The sequence below is a fragment of the Pelobates fuscus genome, chromosome 1, assembly GCF_036172605.1.
Source record: "Pelobates fuscus isolate aPelFus1 chromosome 1, aPelFus1.pri, whole genome shotgun sequence".
Taxonomy (NCBI): domain Eukaryota; kingdom Metazoa; phylum Chordata; class Amphibia; order Anura; family Pelobatidae; genus Pelobates; species Pelobates fuscus.
The window spans coordinates 497493288-497512544 of record NC_086317.1 but is presented as its reverse complement, the minus strand read 5'-3'; the positions used below and the strand labels follow the sequence as shown (position 1 = coordinate 497512544).

Below are 19257 nucleotides of genomic sequence, written 5' to 3'. Positions count from 1 at the left end.
CGCTATACAGATATAATCCAAACCCAGATTTAAGTCATTAATGGGAAAAACGAGAGAATGATAATGCTTTATTAACAACCCGTACACAGAATGTGAGTGTGTCATGAACGGTAAAGAGTAAAGAGATAAAGTAAATATTTTTACAGCTCAATAACTTGATTTGCTGATGAATAAAACCTTATGTTCAGATTGAAACTGATTAGAATACAAAGTAAGAGAGTAATTATTAAATATATAAATAAAAATCATTGACCGAGCTGGGTAATAGGAGTGTCTAACACATTTTATTTAACTTTAATGAGGGGCAATAATTTAATGGGGTTCAGAAAACTAATGGTATAAAGAAATGTAATTATCAATAAAGTTAACATAGAGACAGAATGTGATGGCAGATAAGAACCATTCGGCCCATCTAGTCTGCCCAATTTTCTAAATACTCTCATTAGTCCCTGGCCTTATCTTATAGCTAGGATAACTTTATCCCTATCCAGAGCCGTCCCATCCATTGGCAGCAGTGGAGCGGGGGACTTTTATAAATGCCTGCTGTGTGGCCTGGGCCGTATACATATATATATATATATATATATATATATACACATACACAATAGGTGGAGTATCTGGTCCCTTTTGGGACCAGCAAAGAATATATACACAACCAATACATCTAAAGGGAGTGGGATCCCTTCCAACTATCCCACAGGCGTCCAGACTGAGACATAATTCTCTGGCTCCTTCTTTGTGAGTACCTAATCACGAAATCTATACTGAATTATCCATGAACCGTATGATATTGCACTAGTTGCTTGTCTATTATTTTGTCTTTACAGCTATCCCATTTGCACTTTTGCCATTATCTCATACCAAGATACTCCACCTATTGTGTATTGTGACGAGAGCAATCTCGCCACATTGCATTGGAGAAGCCTGGTTGGCCGCCTGCTGCCTTTGGACTATGGCCCTGGGAGATTGGACCCTTTAAAAAACGTATTCGGCCCTAACAGAGTGCATGTCACTCATTCTGGCCCTTTAAATACAGTGGGGTCATTCGGTACTTGCCCTGTGTGAGCGGTGATACCCCAGATAGCTATGCCATGGAGCCCATTCATATAATGAAAGACTATGGGAAAGACTTTAGCTCCATGGCAATTGAACTGTGTGAATAGGATCTGCGCGCTATTCGGTAGTTTTGTGCGCTCAGATCCCAGCTATCTGGGGATATGTGAAATGTCTGTGTGTTATGTGTAAAAGGTGACTTTATGTATTTTAAAGTGTTTTACTGTCTTTGTGTCCCCATGTGCATAATGGAGTCTGGTCTCTGTCCTGGGAGGCAATTGGATTACTTCTCCATTGTCTCCAGGAGAGAGGGCTCTGTAAAACCGGTCTGGGCCACATAGCCATGTGCCAGCCAGGGCCCAAAATATATTTTACTAACTTCTGAACCCCTGGTCTGATTCATGCCATTTTTTAATATGTTGTTCCCCTTAATGGATTGATTGTGAATATGTAATTTTTATGTGAATGTGATTTATGGTTTTAGAGTTATGAAAGTTGGGTAGAAAGTATGTTTAACTGTATGTATAATTGAGTTTCCTCTCAGGATAAGGGGAGGAAGCCAGGATGCATTGTGGGGATGTTTTACTTCTGTTTGTCCTGAAATGCTAAATGTCTGTCCATTGTTACAGTCTTCCATCTGGTCCCCTAGGGGAGTGTCCACCAGGTGGGAGACCTGCATAAATACCGGGGCAGGTAGCCCTCAATAAACAGACCACTGCTTGACCCTCAACACGGAGCCTTGTCTCGTTCATGGGGGGATTCACTGTATGCTGATAGGGACTGATTGCTAGGAGTGTAAGCCGCTTGGGAGCTTTTCCTATTCGTCTGCTAGCAGCTATTCGTGAGGTTCCAGTTTAGAGTGCTATTTTGTATCCAGTTTGGGAGTTTGGTGTTCTGCAGTAGCTGTGCCTGTCTCTCAGAAAGGGGCATATCACCTAAACGGATTTTAACCCCTTGTCTGCTGAAACGGTCCGTTACAATTGGTGGCAAGCGGCGGGATCGTTCCTACAGCCAGAAGGACAGCTACAGGAGGCACCAGTTCTTTGGATTGTACAATTTGAGGGCAACGCATGTCTCAGTACAGCGACCCTGACAGCACCAGCATGGAACCAGCAGTGGAGTACGATGAGGGTGTCATGGATGACCGAGATGCAGTCGCAAAGGCATTTGGTACCAGGCACTGGGTATTGTGGAATATCTGCGGGACGAGAGGCTCCCCAAGGACAAGCAACGACAGCAAAAGCGACTAGCCCTGCGGATGCCTTTCCTGGGAGAGCAGCCCCTGGAAGAGTGGGTAGAAGATCTGAAGTACCTGGTAAGGCGGGAGATGTGGCTGGAGGATGCCTACCAGGCGCTCTGGTGGTATGAAGCTCAGTACCTACCCCGGACAGCCGAGCATGACAAGCCAGAGGGAGACGAGTTTGATGGTCCTGGCTTGTTATGGGAGACTTTTGCAGAGCCTGAGTTTGGGAGCGCTACACAAGCCGGTTCCAGGATCTCTTTGAGTGGAGGGAGAGCAGGTATGACTGGGACGACACTCATAAGATTGAGCAAGACCTGGTCCACCTGGTGACCCGGGAGATGGAGCTGGAACAGGGCTACCAAAATCTATTCCACTCCAGTGAGAAGGCTCAGCAGGGAAGCGGAGACCCAGATCCAGACCCATTCAGCTGGGCAGATATTGAGGAGATTTACAGGGAAGAACCCCAGGTGGCCGGTGGAGATGGGACCGAGATCTCTCCACCGTTCCTGCAGGGAATTGGGAGCCCAGTCTCCATTCCCCAGCAGCAGAGTGATATGCCGGGAAGGCAGTGTGAAATGCAGGGAGAGGAGAGCAGCGTCCTCCCTCCCCAGCGGCAGGCTGAGTTACAGGGGGCAGAGGTAGTTGTTCCTGCCCCCCAGCAGCAGCATGATTTTTTGGGAATTGGGAGCCCAGTCTCCATTCCCCAGCGGCAATTGAACTGTGTGAATAGGATCTGAGCGCTATTCAGTAGTTTTGTGCGCACAGATCCCAGCTATCTGGGGATATGTGAAATGTCTGTGTGTTATGTATAAAAAGTAACTTTATGTATTTTAAAGTGTTTTACTGTCTTTGTGTCCCCATGTGCTCAATGGAGTCTGGTCTCTGTCCTGGGAGGCAATTGGATTACTTCTCCATTGTCTCCAGGAGAGAGAGCTCTGTAAAACCGATCTGGGCCAGATAGCCATGTGCCAGCCAGGGCCCAAAATATTTTACTAACTTCTGAACCCCTGGTCTGATTCATGCCATTTTTTAATATGTTGTTCCCCTTAATGGATTGATTGTGAATATGTAATTATGTGAATGTGATGTATGGTTTTAGAGTTATGAAAGTTGGGTAGAAAGTATGTTTAACTGTATGTATAATTGAGTTTCCTCTCAGGATAAGGGGAGGAAGCCAAAATGCATTGTGGGGATGTTTTACTGTTGTATGTCTGTAATTGGTACTTGTCTGTCTGCTGTTTCAGTCTTCCATCTGGTCCCCTAGGGGAGTGTCCACCAGGTGGGAGACCTGCATAAATACCGGGGCACGTAGCCCTCAATAAACAGACCACTGCTTGACCCTCAACACGGAGCCTTGTCTCGTTCTTGGGGGGATTCACTGTATGCTGATAGAGACTGATTGCCAGGAGTGTAAGCCGCTTGGGAGCTTTTCCTGTTCGTCTGCTAGCAGCTATTCGTGAGGTTCCAGTTCGGGAGTTTGGAGTGCTACCTTATTCCCTTGTATGCAGTTCGGGAGTTTGGTGCTTTCACTTATATCCAATTCGTGTGTTTTGGTGATTTTACAGTAGCTGTGCCTGTCTGTGAAAAGGGGATTATCGCCAAAACGGATTTTAACTCCTTGTCTGCTGAAACGGTCCGTAACATGTATGTATATATTTTGTTTGATTTTAGTGTGGATAGAGAGGTTACCACACGGTAATACTCCGTATATATATATATATAGCGATTACTGTGTGCATATCATATTAAATATCATTCTGGGCCCCCGCTACCTTGTCCTGTGGAGAGGGGGCCCAGTGATCTGCTCTTCCTCCTGCAGCTTCATATCTTCTGCTCTCGCGAGACACGGGTTGCCATGGCAATGCTCAGGCGTGCATTATGTGCCGTGTGGAGCGTTGCCAATAGCAACCCGCAGCTTGTGAGAGCAGAAGGAGGAAGAACAGATCACTGGGCCCCTCTCTACAGGACACAGCACAAAGTGAAACTGGACCACCATGGAAACTAGTGCCCCCCTCCCAAGAGGCAGGGAGGGGGAAATACACATAAAATAAAACAATACCTGATACACACACTTAATGCACTACACACAGACACACATACACTGCACACACTCCATGCACTACACACAGACACACATACACTGCACACACTACATGCACTACACACAGACACACATACACTGCACACACTACATGCACTACACACAGACACACATACACTGCACACACTACATGCACTACACACAGACAGTGGCGTACTAAGGGAGGGGCGGGGGGAGGGGCGGTCCGCCCTGGGTGCCATCAGGCAGAGGGTTGCCACCAGGGCTGGCCAGGCTTGGGGGTCAGTGAGCTGTGTGGCTGCACCGGTTGCCATAGAAGCAGGGGCGCCGGGCAGCCGACACAGCTCACACGCAGGGGCTGGAAGCAGGAGCAGGAGATCTGGCTGCACGGCAAGTTGGGGGCGGAGCTATAACTGCTGTGGGGGCGGAGCCAAACCGGATGTGTGGGGCGGAGCCAAACGCAGCCTCATAGTGCTGCACACAGGAGGAGTCCGTGCTTCCCCAACTACAGCACAGGAGCCAGAAGGACTGAATCCACTCCTCATCTAGCCCAAGCTTACTGTAAGTGAGAGAGAGTGCTGTGTGTAACTGTGATTGTGACTGTCTTTGACTGTGTGTGTGATTGTCTGTCTGTGTGTGTGTGACTGCCTGTGATTGTCTGTGTGACTGTCTGCCTGTGATTGTCTGCCTGACTCTGTGTGTATTATTGTCTGCCTGTGATTGTCTGTGTGACTCTGTGTGCGTGATTGTCTGCCTGTGATTGTCTGTGTGACTCTGTGTGTGTGATTGTCTGCCTGTGTGTGTGTGACTGCCTGTGATTGTCTGTCTGTGATTGTCTGTGTGACTGCCTGTGATTGTCTGTGTGACTGCGTGTGTGATTGTCTGCCTGTGATTGGTGATTGTCAGTGTGACTGTTTGTGTGATTGTCTGCCTATGTGTGTGTGTGTGTGTGTGTGTGAGACTGCCTGCCTGTGTGTGTCTGTGTGTGCGACTGTCTGCCTGTGATTGTGGGTGTGTGTGTGAGTGACTGTCTGACTGATTGTGTGTGTGTGTGTGTGTGTGTGTGTGTGACTGTCTGCCTCTGATTGTGTGTGTGTGTGTGTGTGTGTGACTGTGACTGTGATTGTGTTGTGTGTATGTGTGACTGTCTGTGACTGTGTGTGTGTGACTGTCTGCCTGTGATTGTCTGTGTGACTCTGTGTGTGACTGTCTGCCTGTGATTGTGGGTGTGTGTGTGAGTGACTGTCTGTGACTGTGTGTGTGTGACTGTCTGCCTGTGATTGTGTGTGTGACTGTCTGCCTGTGTGATTGCCTGCATGTTTGACTGTCTGCCTGTAACTGTGTGTGGGACTGTGTGCATCTGACTGTGTCTGACGGTCTTCGCCCTGCAGTGAGCCAGAAGCCAGGATATGATGTCATCGCGGCCTCTGCGTCATTACAGGGCGTGCGATGGACCTGTGCAGAAAAAGCACAGAGATCCCAGCAGCAACCACTGACCACCAGGAACTGAGGATCCACTCCAGCCCTTCTAGAGCAAGGTAGGGAGGCTGGGTGGACCTCTTAATTATTAAATGTGTGTATGTATGTAATGTTTGTGTGTGTCTGTGATTGTATGTGTGTGGGTTAGTGATTGTGTTTGTGTATATCTGTGATTATGTGTGTGATTGTGTGTATCTCTGCGTATGTGTTTAGTAGATAGCTCCCTTATTTCCTGTCCTTAAATATTGCAATCCCACATAAGGATAACAAATAAGGGATTTATCTGCTAAACAACTGAAAATAAGAAGAGGGCGTTTTTTTTTAACCCTTTAGCTGTTTAGTAGATCATTCCCTGAATTGCTGCCCTTATGTGAGATTTCCATATATAAAGATGCCAAATGAGGGTGCTGTTTAGCAGATAGCACCTTATTTGGTGTCCTTAAATATGTATATGTATCTGCATGTGTGTATGTCCGTGTATGTGTATATGTGCAGACATCTCAAAATCTCGCCAACACTACACACAAATACATTCATGCATTTCAACGTCAACACTACATACAAACCCCACCATTATATATAACCACAACACTGCATTCAAATACCACACAACACACAAATGCATGCTTACAATCAAACGCCAACACTACATACAAACACACCGCTACATTCACTCACATATACTCCATACAAAAACATGCATATATTCAAACACACAAACACTGCTTAGTGCTTAATACATAAAAAACATTTTTTGGTTGTTTTTATATTTAAAGTTGAGGGGGGTGTGCCAAAAATAGGACCCGTCCCGGGTGCCAAATGCTCTAGGTACGCCCTTGCACACAGATACACATTGTGGCGAAAGAGACCTTGCCACATGTTCTTGCTTGCCCGGCTCCTACCTTCTGACTATGGCCCTGGGATATATGGCATTTGAAAACACTATTTGTGCCCTGTGCCAAAACTGGAGAAATATGACTATTGTCCATATTTTTTATGATTCCCTTCGTTTGTTGCACTGTTCCCCATGCGTTTCTTCTGTTGGTTCAGCTGGATAGACTACCAGACAAACTGTGGAGTTACTGGGTGGCCACCATTTCATGTATCAGAGGCACATGGTGAGAACAATGGATGAAGCACATGGTGAGAACAATGGATGGCGGCCATTTTAACTCACAGACACTGTTTTGACTTTTCTACACGGTGCCATCTCGCCGGTATTTGGTGCACAAAGACATCGTGCTGTAGTTTTAAACTATACAACAGGGGACACATTATACAGTAATTATTTTTCATATAGTCTGTATATGTTCTCCGGAATCTGCATTAAACTGTATCTTCCAAACTACTGAACGGATCTGGGAGAATTTTGGATTTGTGGTTCACCCAGATCCCCCGGTTCCGAGCATATATTTTTATGGGGTTATTGCATGTTTTGGGGTACCTGTGATATGTTTTATAATACTGTATTTTCCTGCTTGTGATAATTAAGCTAGGCCCTGGGGAGATAGCGCAGCTAAGCGGACAAGGGCACATGTAGGAGTGTGGGGATAGATGCATGGGATTGGTTGGGAAGAATCTGTGGGTGGGATTATGTTCTGTGTAAGACAGTGTGGGGGAGGTCTTACCTCAGTGCCACTTGGGATTCGGGCCAGCAAACAGCTTCCCTCCTGCCCACCCTATACTATATTTTGTCGCAGCTAGCCGGGGGTATGTCCTTGCCAATTGAGTTTGAGGTTACGTTTAAGTAGATGGAATGAGATGAACAAGTTTTTTAAGGTCTCAAACCTCCCCTGCTTTAAAGGTTTAACTTTAGGTTGCCTGAGGTCTCGTGCCCATCGAGCGTGGATAAGGTCGGCTGATGGCAGGCATTGGAAGGATTTTTATGACGAGGGGGGAGGTGAGAGGGAGTGGTGATTAGGAACCACTCCATGTTTTTATTGGCAAGGACGGTTGGGTCACTGTATAACACTATGGGTGGAGTTATATATGTATATATGTTAATTTATGCTTATTTATGTCTAATGTTTTGGTTACAGAAAAGAAGAGATTTAATAAATAAAGTTATGGATGTGTTATGCAGTAATTTAGTTGTGATAATAAATGCTGTGGCCTGTTTCATCCATACTAAGTGGTCTGTCGTTATTGGGGGGTTTAATGGGGTTAGATTTTGTTCTAGGCTGCATCGCGATTCCCCACTACGTACATACAAGTCTATTGTGTTGAGATAATTGTATCACAGGCAGAGGGGTGGATTTCTGATGTAATGAATGGAAGTGTTAGCTGTGTTGTAATGTGTTGATTGGTTGTTCTTCAAAACCCTGTGGGCAGTACTATGTTTGTAGAATGGGAAAAAAAGAGGCTGTATGTGCCAGTACAGTCAGTTCTACTTCACCCTCAATTTGGAGTGCCGTCTCTTATTGGGGAAATCTGCTACAAGGGATTGTCTGCAAGGGCGTATGCTATTCATACGCCCTTGCTATGTCACTACTAAGCTCTTGTAAGAGCTTGTTCCTGCCTTGCTCTCTGGAGGAGTCTACGGTGGTTATGGTGTCTGCTGCAGTGCTTGGAGTCCTCAGGAAGCGCTAGGAGCATCCTTCAACGGAGGTACCCAGTCTGGGTGCCCGTTGATCCATTACACACATACACTGCACACACTACATGCACGACACTGCATTTACTACACACACTACATGCACTAAACACAGGCACTGCATCCACTACACACACTATGCATTGACAACACAAAACACAGACACTGCACACGCTACACTGCATCAACTACACAGGCACTGCACACACTACACTGTATCACCTACACAGACACAGGCACTGCACCCACTACACAACATCCAGTACAAAGACACTGCACCCACTACACTGCATCAACACATACACTGAATCCACTACACACACACTCTGTATCCACTATACACATGCACTCAAAGCATTCACTATACACACTGCATACATTACACACACTGCATCTTCTGGATTGTGCACTTGGTTGAAGGAGGAGGTGGGGGGGCAGCATTTTATCCTTTGCCCCAGGCAGCACAATGTCTTGGGTCGGCCCTGTCCCTATCCCACGCATGCTTAAACTCCTTTACTGTTTTAACCTCTACCACTTCAGCTGGAAGGCTTTTCCATGCATCCACTACCCTCTCAGTAAAGTAATACTTCCTGATATTATTTTATTTTAGAGTGTTCCTTTATAATAAAAGGATTTTGTGGGGTAGGACTGACGGCACTATAACACATTCAGTTAGATGAGTGCTTGTTTAAAAGGCATGGCAGTGTACCCCTCTGGGTATGAGAGTCGGGACTGTTCCCTCCTTGATTTTGTACCCTAACATATGGGGCAGGTCACCATGATCTTCCATAAAGGATCAATGTATTCAGTTATTCTCTATGTCAGAATCATTGGCATATCGCAGAGAGTGCCGTCCATGCTCCTACAGTCCCTAATGGAGGCAAGCCACCAGGATGACATCGGACAAGGAGGAGGCCGCAGCAGGCAAGGGAAGTCATTTTTTTTGTTTGTTTTTTATTCTCATTTTTGATGGTTTTCTAACAAACATCTAAAACTTACTGTAGTGTTAGGTGTTCAGTACACTACAGTGACCTTGACATGATATTGATGACTATGGAAGACAATGATTGCTGGTGAAGGGAAAATATGGACCGGGGCACTAGAATAGTTCCCCGAAATTTAACTCTGTCCCCTAACATTTTAAGTTATGCCCACTTACCCTCACTTAACTTAACCCCTGACACAATGAGTAAACACTGAATTTGTCTGGATGGACTTAACTTTTGCCAGCAAAGAGTAATAATCAGTAATTACCCAAGACAGCAGTAACAGCTAGCCGACAAATAGTTTAAAGAAACAAAACCCTCAGTGGTAGCAGACTAGCACTTGGACAGCACTTGGAACAGCAATGGTGGGTTGCTCATGTGTCCACTCACAAGACTTGCCTGGTTACTGTCCCACCCCCATTTAGCCCCCACACAATGTGCAGTGGAGACGACAATACCAGGTTTAATGCGATAGTTTACTGACCTTATCCCTTCAATGTGGCAATTTAAGTAACTGGGCAGATCAAACAATTGGAGAAGAGCTTTATTTCTCCAATGTGTTCTAAAAATAGGAATAAAAGGGGGCAGGACACTGCAGAACTAATCACAAAATACACAACATGCATTGTAACTCACTTTTTACGTCATTGACTGCAAAAACATCTAGGGGGCCTGTCCCATCTCCCCCTATAGACCAACCTCCTCTGCTGAAACTTATATCTCGGAAGATATTAAACCAGGTAAAATAATTCAATCTGACAACAATATTACTTTTCTACAGAAGATTTAATCAAATAGGTTGGTGTAGTTATATGGTCTCTGACGTTCACTCCATGCCAGTATCGATATGCACCAACCGTACAGATTATATCCAGTGCCAGTATCGATATGCACCAACCGTACAGATTGTATCCAGTGCCAGTATCGATATGCACCAACCGTACAGATTATATTCAGTGCCAGTATCAATATGCACCAACCGTAAAGATTATATCCAGTGCCAGTATCGATATGCACCAACCGTACAGATTATATCCAGTGCCGGTATCGATATGCACCAACCGTACAGATTATATCCAGTGCCGGTATCGATATGCACCAACCGTACAGATTATATCCAGTGCCAGTATCGATATGCACCAACCGTACAGATTATATCCAGTGCCAGTATCGATATGCACCAACCGTACAGATTATATCCAGTGCCAGTATCGATATGCACCAACCGTACAGATTATATCCAGTGCCAGTATCGATATGCACCAACCGTACAGATTATATCCAGTGCCGGTATCGATATGCACCAACCGTACAGATTATATCCAGTGCCAGTATCGATATGCACCAACCGTACAGATTATATCCAGTGCCAGTATCAATATGCACCAACCGTACAGATTATATCCAGTGCCAGTATCAATATGCACCAACCGTACAGATTATATCCAGTGCCGGTATCGATATGCACCAACCGTACAGATTATATCCAGTGCCAGTATCGATATGCACCAACCGTACAGATTATATCCAGTGCCAGTATCGATATGCACCAACCGTACAGATTATATCCAGTGCCGGTATCAATATGCACCAACCGTACAGATTATATCCAGTGCCAGTATCGATATGCACCAACCGTACAGATTATATCCAGTGCCAGTATCAATATGTACCAACCGTACAGATTATATCCAGTGCCAGTATCGATATGCACCAACCGTACAGATTATATCCAGTGCCAGTATCGATATGTACCAACCGTACAGCTTATATCCAGTGCCAGTATCGATATGCACCAACCGTACAGATTATATCCAGTGCCGGTATCGATATGCACCAACCGTACAGATTATATCCAGTGCCGGTATCGATATGCACCAACCGTACAGATTATATCCAGTGCCAGTATCGATACGTACCAACCTTACAGATTATATCCAGTGCCGGTATCGATATGCACCAACCGTACAGATTATATCCAGTGCCAGTATCGATATGTACCAACCGTACAGATTATATCCAGTGCCGGTATCGATATGTACCAACCGTACAGATTATATCCAGTGCCAGTATCGATACGTACCAACCGTACAGATTATATCCAGTGCCAGTATCGATATGCACCAACCGTACAGATTATATCCAGTGCCAGTATCGATACGTACAAGCCATACAGATTATATCCAGTGCCAGTATCGATACGTACCAACCGTACAGATTATATCTAGTGCCAGTATCGATATGCACCAACCGTACAGATTATATCCAGTGCCAGTATCGATATGTACCAACCGTACAGATTATATCTAGTGCCAGTATCGATATGTACCAACCGTACAGATTATATCCAGTGCCAGTATCGATATGTACCAACCGTACAGCTTATAGCCAGTGCCAGTATTGATATGCACCAACCGTAAAGATTATATCCAGTGCCAGTATCGATATGTACCAACCGTACAGCTTATATCCAGTGCCAGTATCGATATGTACCAACCGTACAGATTATATCCAGTGCCAGCATCGATACGTACCAACCATACAGATTATATCCAGTGCCAGCATCGATACGTACCAACCGTACAGATTATATCCAGTGTCAGTATCGATATGCACCAACCGTACAGATTATATCCAGTGCCAGTATCGATACGTACCAACCGTACAGATTATATCCAGTGCTGGTATCGATATGTACCAACCATACAGATTATACCCAGTGCCAGTATCGATATGTACCAACCATACAGATTATATCCAGTGCCAGTATCGATACGTACCAACCGTACAGATTATATCCAGTGCCAGTATCGATACGTACCAACCATACAGATTATATCCAGTGCCAGCATCGATACGTACCAACCATACAGATTATATCCAGTGCCAGCATCGATATGCACCAACCATACAGATTATATCCAGTGCCAGCATCGATACGTACCAACCGTACAGATTATATCCAGTGCCAGTATCGATACGTACCAACCATACAGATTATATCTAGTGCCAGTATCGATACGTACCAACCGTACAGATTATACCCAGTGCCAGTATCGATATGCACCAACCATACAGATTATATCCAGTGCCAGCATCGATATGCACCAACCATACAGATTATATCCAGTGCCAGCATCGATATGCACCAACCATACAGATTATATCCAGTGCCAGCATCGATACGTACCAACCATACAGATTATACCCAGTGCCAGTATCGATATGTACCAACCGTACAGATTATATCCAGTGCCAGCATCGATACGTACCGACCGTACAGATTATATCCAGTGCCAGCATCGATACGTACCAACCATACAGATTATATCTAGTGCCAGTATCGATACGTACCAACCGTACAGATTATACCCAGTGCCAGTATCGATATGTACCAACTGTACAGATTATATCCAGTGCCAGCATCGATACGTACCAACCATACAGATTATATCCAGTGCCAGTATCGATACGTACCAACCGTACAGATTATACCCAGTGCCAGTATCGATATGTACCAACCGTACAGATTATATCCAGTGCCAGTATCGATACGTACCAACCGTACAGATTATATCCAGTGCCAGTATCGATACTTACCAACCATACAGATTATATCCAGTGCCAGCATCGATACGTACCAACCATACAGATTATATCCAGTGCCAGCATCGATACGTACCAACCGTACAGATTATATCCAGTGCCAGTATCGATACGTACCAACCATACAGATTATATCCAGTGCCAGCATCGATACGTACCAACCGTACAGATTATATCCAGTGCCAGCATCGATACGTACCAACCATACAGATTATATCCAGTGCCAGCATCGATACGTACCAACCATACAGATTATATCTAGTGCCAGTATCGATACGTACCAACCGTACAGATTATACCCAGTGCCAGTATCGATACGTACCAACCGTTCAGATTATATCCAGTGCCAGCATCGATACGTACCAACCATACAGATTATATCCAGTGCCAGCATCGATACGTACCAACCATACAGATTATATCTAGTGCCAGCATCGATACGTACCAACCATACAGATTATATCCAGTGCCAGCATCGATACGTACCAACCATACAGATTATATCCAGTGCCAGTATCGATATGTACCAACCATACAGATTATACCCAGTGCCAGTATCGATATGTACCAACCATACAGATTATATCCAGTGCCAGCATCGATACGTACCAACCGTACAGATTATATCTAGTGCCAGTATCGATACGTACCAACCGTACAGATTATATCCAGTGCCAGTATCGATATGTACCAACCGTACAGATTATATCCAGTGCCAGCATCGATATGTACCAACCATACAGATTATATCCAGTGCCAGTATCGATATGTACCAACCGTACAGATTATATCCAGTGCCAGCATCGATACGTACCAACCGTACAGATTATATCCAGTGCCAGTATCGATATGTACCAACCATACAGATTATACCCAGTGCCAGTATCGATATGTACCAACCATACAGATTATATCCAGTGCCAGCATCGATACGTACCAACCGTACAGATTATATCTAGTGCCAGTATCGATACGTACCAACCGTACAGATTATATCCAGTGCCAACATCGATACGTACCAACCGAACAGATTATATCCAGTGCCAGTATCGATATGCACCAACCGTACAGATTATATCCAGTGCCAGCATCGATATGTACCAACCGTACAGATTATATCCAGTGCCAGCATCGATACGTACCAACCGTACAGATTATATCTAGTGCCAGTATCGATACGTACCAACCGTACAGATTATATCCAGTGCCAGTATCGATATGTACCAACCGTACAGATTATATCCAGTGCCAGCATCGATATGTACCAACCATACAGATTATATCCAGTGCCAGTATCGATACGTACCAACCGTACAGATTATATCCAGTGCCAGCATCGATACGTACCAACCGTACAGATTATATCCAGTGCCAGTATCGATATGTACCAACCGTACAGATTATATCCAGTGCCAGTATCGATATGCACCAACCGTACAGATTATATCCAGTGCCAGCATCGATACGTACCAACCATACAGATTATATCCAGTGCCAGCATCGATACGTACCAACCATACAGATTATACCCAGTGCCAGTATCGATATGTACCAACCATACAGATTATATCCAGTGCCAGCATCGATACGTACCAACCGTACAGATTATATCCAGTGCCAACATCGATACGTACCAACCGTACAGATTATATCCAGTGCCAGCATCGATACGTGCCAACCGTACAGATTATATCCAGTGCCAGTATGAGATGCTACAGAAATGTATTAAAGGAAGTGCCAATACATACCTGTCTGTATTTCAAAATAATCCAAAAATGTGAATCAGTGCCAATTTAGTCTGTGTGGAGGGGTGTCACTGTGTGTGCCAGTCTGTGTGGAGGGTTGTCAGAGTTTGTGCCAGTCTGTGTGGAGGGGTGGCACAGTGTGCCAGTCTGTGTGGAGGGGTGTCACTGTGTGTGCCAGTCTGTGTGGAGGGGTGTCACAGTGTGCCAGTCTGTGTGGAGGGTTGTCACAGTGTGCCAGTCTGTGTGGAGGGGTGGCACAGTTTGTGTGGAGGGGTGTCACAGTGTGCCAGTTTGGGATAGCTCAGTGTTACTGTGTCAGTGGCAAGTCCTATAAAGTAAGTTTGTATTTTCTGTCGTTAAAGTTGCAGTAACCAGGGAATCGAGTTACAAAAGGAACAAAAGCCCCCACAGGCGACACCCATCAAAACAATGGACACCTTTCCCATCACACCTGGGCGCTTAGATACAGCAACTGACACTGCAAGGGTTAGACAGAGACAGTCACTATAACTGACACTGCAAGTGATAGACAGAGAGACAGTCCCTATAACTGACACTGCAAGGGTTAGACAGAGAGACAGTCACTATAACTGACACTGCAAGTGATAGACAGAGAGACAGTCCCTATAACTGACACTGCAAGGGTTAGACAGAGACAGTCACTATAACTGACACTGCAAGTGATAGACAGAGAGACAGTCCCTATAACTGACACTGCAAGGGTTAGACAGAGAGACAGTCACTATAACTGACACTGCAAGTGATAGACAGAGAGACAGTCCCTATAACTGACACTGCAAGGGTTAGACAGAGAGACAGTCACTATAACTGACACTGCAAGTGATAGACAGAGAGACAGTCCCTATAACTGACACTGCAAGGGTTAGACAGAGAGACAGTCCTATAACTGACACTGCAAGTGATAGACAGAGAGACAGTCACTATAACTGATACTGCAAGGGTTAGACAGAGAGACAGTCCTATAACTGACACTGCAAGTGATAGACAGAGAGACAGTCTCTATAACTGACACTGCAAGGGTTAGACAGAGAGACAGTCGATATAACTGACACTGCAAGGGTTAGACAGAGAGACAGTCCCTATAACTGACACTGCAAGGGTTAGACAGAGACACAGTCTTTATAACTGACACTGCAAGGGTTAGACAGAGAGACAGTCCCTATAACTGACACTGCAAGGGATAGACAGAGAGACAGTCCCTATAACTGACACTGCAAGGGATAGACAGAGAGACAGTCTCTATAACTGACACTGCAAGGGTTAGACAGAGAGACAGTCACTATAACTGACACTGCAAGGGTTAGACAGAGAGACAGTCCCTATAACTGACACTGCAAGGGTTAGACAGAGAGACAGTCCCTATAACTGACACTGCAAGGGATAGACAGAGAGACAGTCTCTATAACTGACACTGCAAGGGTTAGACAGAGAGACAGTCACTATAACTGGCACTGCAAGTGATAGACAGAGAGACAGTCCCTATAACTGACACTGCAAGGGTTAGACAGAGACAGTCACTATAACTGACACTGCAAGTGATAGACAGAGAGACAGTCCCTATAACTGACACTGCAAGGGTTAGACAGAGAGACAGTCACTATAACTGACACTGCAAGTGATAGACAGAGAGACAGTCCCTATAACTGACACTGCAAGGGTTAGACAGAGAGACAGTCACTATAACTGACACTGCAAGTGATAGACAGAGAGACAGTCCCTATAACTGACACTGCAAGGGTTAGACAGAGAGACAGTCCTATAACTGACACTGCAAGTGATAGACAGAGAGACAGTCACTATAACTGATACTGCAAGGGTTAGACAGAGAGACAGTCCTATAACTGACACTGCAAGTGATAGACAGAGAGACAGTCTCTATAACTGACACTGCAAGGGTTAGACAGAGAGACAGTCGATATAACTGACACTGCAAGGGTTAGACAGAGAGACAGTCCCTATAACTGACACTGCAAGGGTTAGACAGAGACACAGTCTTTATAACTGACACTGCAAGGGTTAGACAGAGAGACAGTCCCTATAACTGACACTGCAAGGGATAGACAGAGAGACAGTCCCTATAACTGACACTGCAAGGGATAGACAGAGAGACAGTCTCTATAACTGACACTGCAAGGGTTAGACAGAGAGACAGTCACTATAACTGACACTGCAAGGGTTAGACAGAGAGACAGTCCCTATAACTGACACTGCAAGGGTTAGACAGAGAGACAGTCCCTATAACTGACACTGCAAGGGATAGACAGAGAGACAGTCTCTATAACTGACACTGCAAGGGTTAGACAGAGAGACAGTCACTATAACTGGCACTGCAAGTGATAGACAGAGAGACAGTCCCTATAACTGACACTGCAAGGGATAGACAGAGAGACAGTCTCTATAACTGACACTGCAAGGGTTAGACAAAGAGACAGTCCTATAACTGACACTGCAAGGGTTAGACAGAGAGACAGTCCCTATAACAGACACTGCAAGGGTTAGACAGAGAGACAGTCCCTATAACTGACACTGCAAGGGTTAGACAGAGAGACAGTCCCTATAACTGACACTGCAAGGGTTAGACAGAGAGACAGTCACTATAACTGACACTGCAAGGGTTAGACAGAGAGACAGTCACTATAACTGACACTGCAAGGGTTAGACCGAGAGACAGTCCCTATAACTGACACTGCAAGGGTTAGACAGAGACACAGTCCCTATAACTGACACTGCAAGGGTTAGACAGAGACACAGTCCCTATAACTGACACTGCAAGGGATAGACAGAGAGACAGTCTCTATAACTGACACTGCAAGGGTTAGACAGAGAGACAGTCACTATAACTGACACTGCAAGTGATAGACAGAGAGACAGTCCCTATAACTGACACTGCAAGTGATAGACAGAGAGACAGTCCCTATAACTGACACTGCAAGGGTTAGACAGAGAGACAGTCACTATAACTGACACTGCAAGGGTTAGACAGAGAGACAGTCCCTATAACTGACACTGCAAGTGATAGACAGAGAGACAGTCCTATAACTGACACTACAAGTGATAGACAGAGAGACAGTCACTATAACTGACACTGCAAGGGTTAGACAGAGAGACAGTCACTATAACTGACACTGCAAGGGATAGACAGAGAGACAGTCCCTATAACTGACACTGCAAGGGATAGACAGAGAGACAGTCTCTATAACTGACACTGCAAGGGTTAGACAGAGAGACAGTCCCTATAACTGACACTGCAAGGGTTAGACAGAGAGACAGTCCCTATAACTGACACTGCAAGGGATAGACAGAGAGACAGTCCCTATAACTGACACTGCAAGGGATAGACAGAGAGACAGTCTCTATAACTGACACTGCAAGGGTTAGACAGAGAGACAGTCCCTATAACTGACACTGCAAGGGTTAGACAGAGAGACAGTCCCTATAACTGACACTGCAAGGGATAGACAGAGAGACAGTCCCTATAACTGACACTGCAAGGGATAGACAGAGAGACAGTCTCTATAACTGACACTGCAAGGGTTAGACAGAGAGACAGTCCCTATAACTGACACTGCAAGGGTTAGACAGAGAGACAGTCACTATAACTGACACTGCAAGGGTTAGACAGAGAGACAGTCCCTATAACTGACACTGCAAGGGTTAGACAGAGAGACAGTCTCTATAACTGACACTGCAAGGGTTAGACAGAGATACAGTCTCTAACCATCACCAAAATAGACTGCTTGTAGCCTGTATCCCAGAGACAGTCTCTAACCATCACAGAGAGAGACTGCTCCTAGTCTATATCTCAGAAACAGTCCCTATCAGTCACTAAAATAGATTGCTCCTAGTCTATATCACAGAGACAGTCTCTAACAGTCACCGAGAGAGACTGCTAGTAGCCTGTATCACAGAGACAGCCCAATACAGCCAAACAAAGAGACTGCTCCTAGTCTATATCACAGAGACAGCCCAATACAGCCATGCAAAGAGACATAGAAACATAGAAACATAGAATGTGACGGCAGATAAGAACCATTCGGCCCATCTAGTCTGCCCAGTTTTCTAAATACTTTCATTAGTCCCTGGCCTTATCTTATAGTTAGGATAGCCTTATGCCTATCCCACGCATGCTTAAACTCCTTTACTGTGTCTCTGTCTACCCCTTGCAGTGTCAGTTATAGTGACTGTCTCTCTGTCTAACCCTTGCAGTGTCAGTTATAGAGACTGTCTCTCTGTCTAACCCTTGCAGTGTCAGTTATAGGGACTGTCTCTCTGTCTAACCCTTGCAGTGTCAGTTATAGAGACTGTCTCTCTGTCTAACCCTTGCAGTGTCAGTTATAGAGACTGTCTCTCTGTCTAACCCTTGCAGTGTCAGTTATAGAGACTGTCAGTTATAGAAACTCCTTTACTGAGACTGCTCCTAGTCTATATCACAGAGACAGCCCAATACAGCCATGCAAAGAGACTGCTCCTAG

At 45.2% G+C, this 19257-nt stretch overlaps 1 protein-coding gene across 1 annotated transcript in view; it reads right to left on the bottom strand.

The window, feature by feature from the left end:
- The window catches only part of LOC134573608 (transient receptor potential cation channel subfamily M member 2-like), a 447574-nt gene extending 432738 nt beyond the window's left edge, over nt 1–14836 (bottom strand). Inside the window, exon 1 of the mRNA XM_063433396.1 lies at nt 14768–14836. The gene's annotated coding sequence lies outside the window, so the exon portion shown is untranslated. The remainder of the gene's footprint in view (nt 1–14767) is intronic.
- Between the last annotated feature and the right edge of the window lie 4421 nt (nt 14837–19257).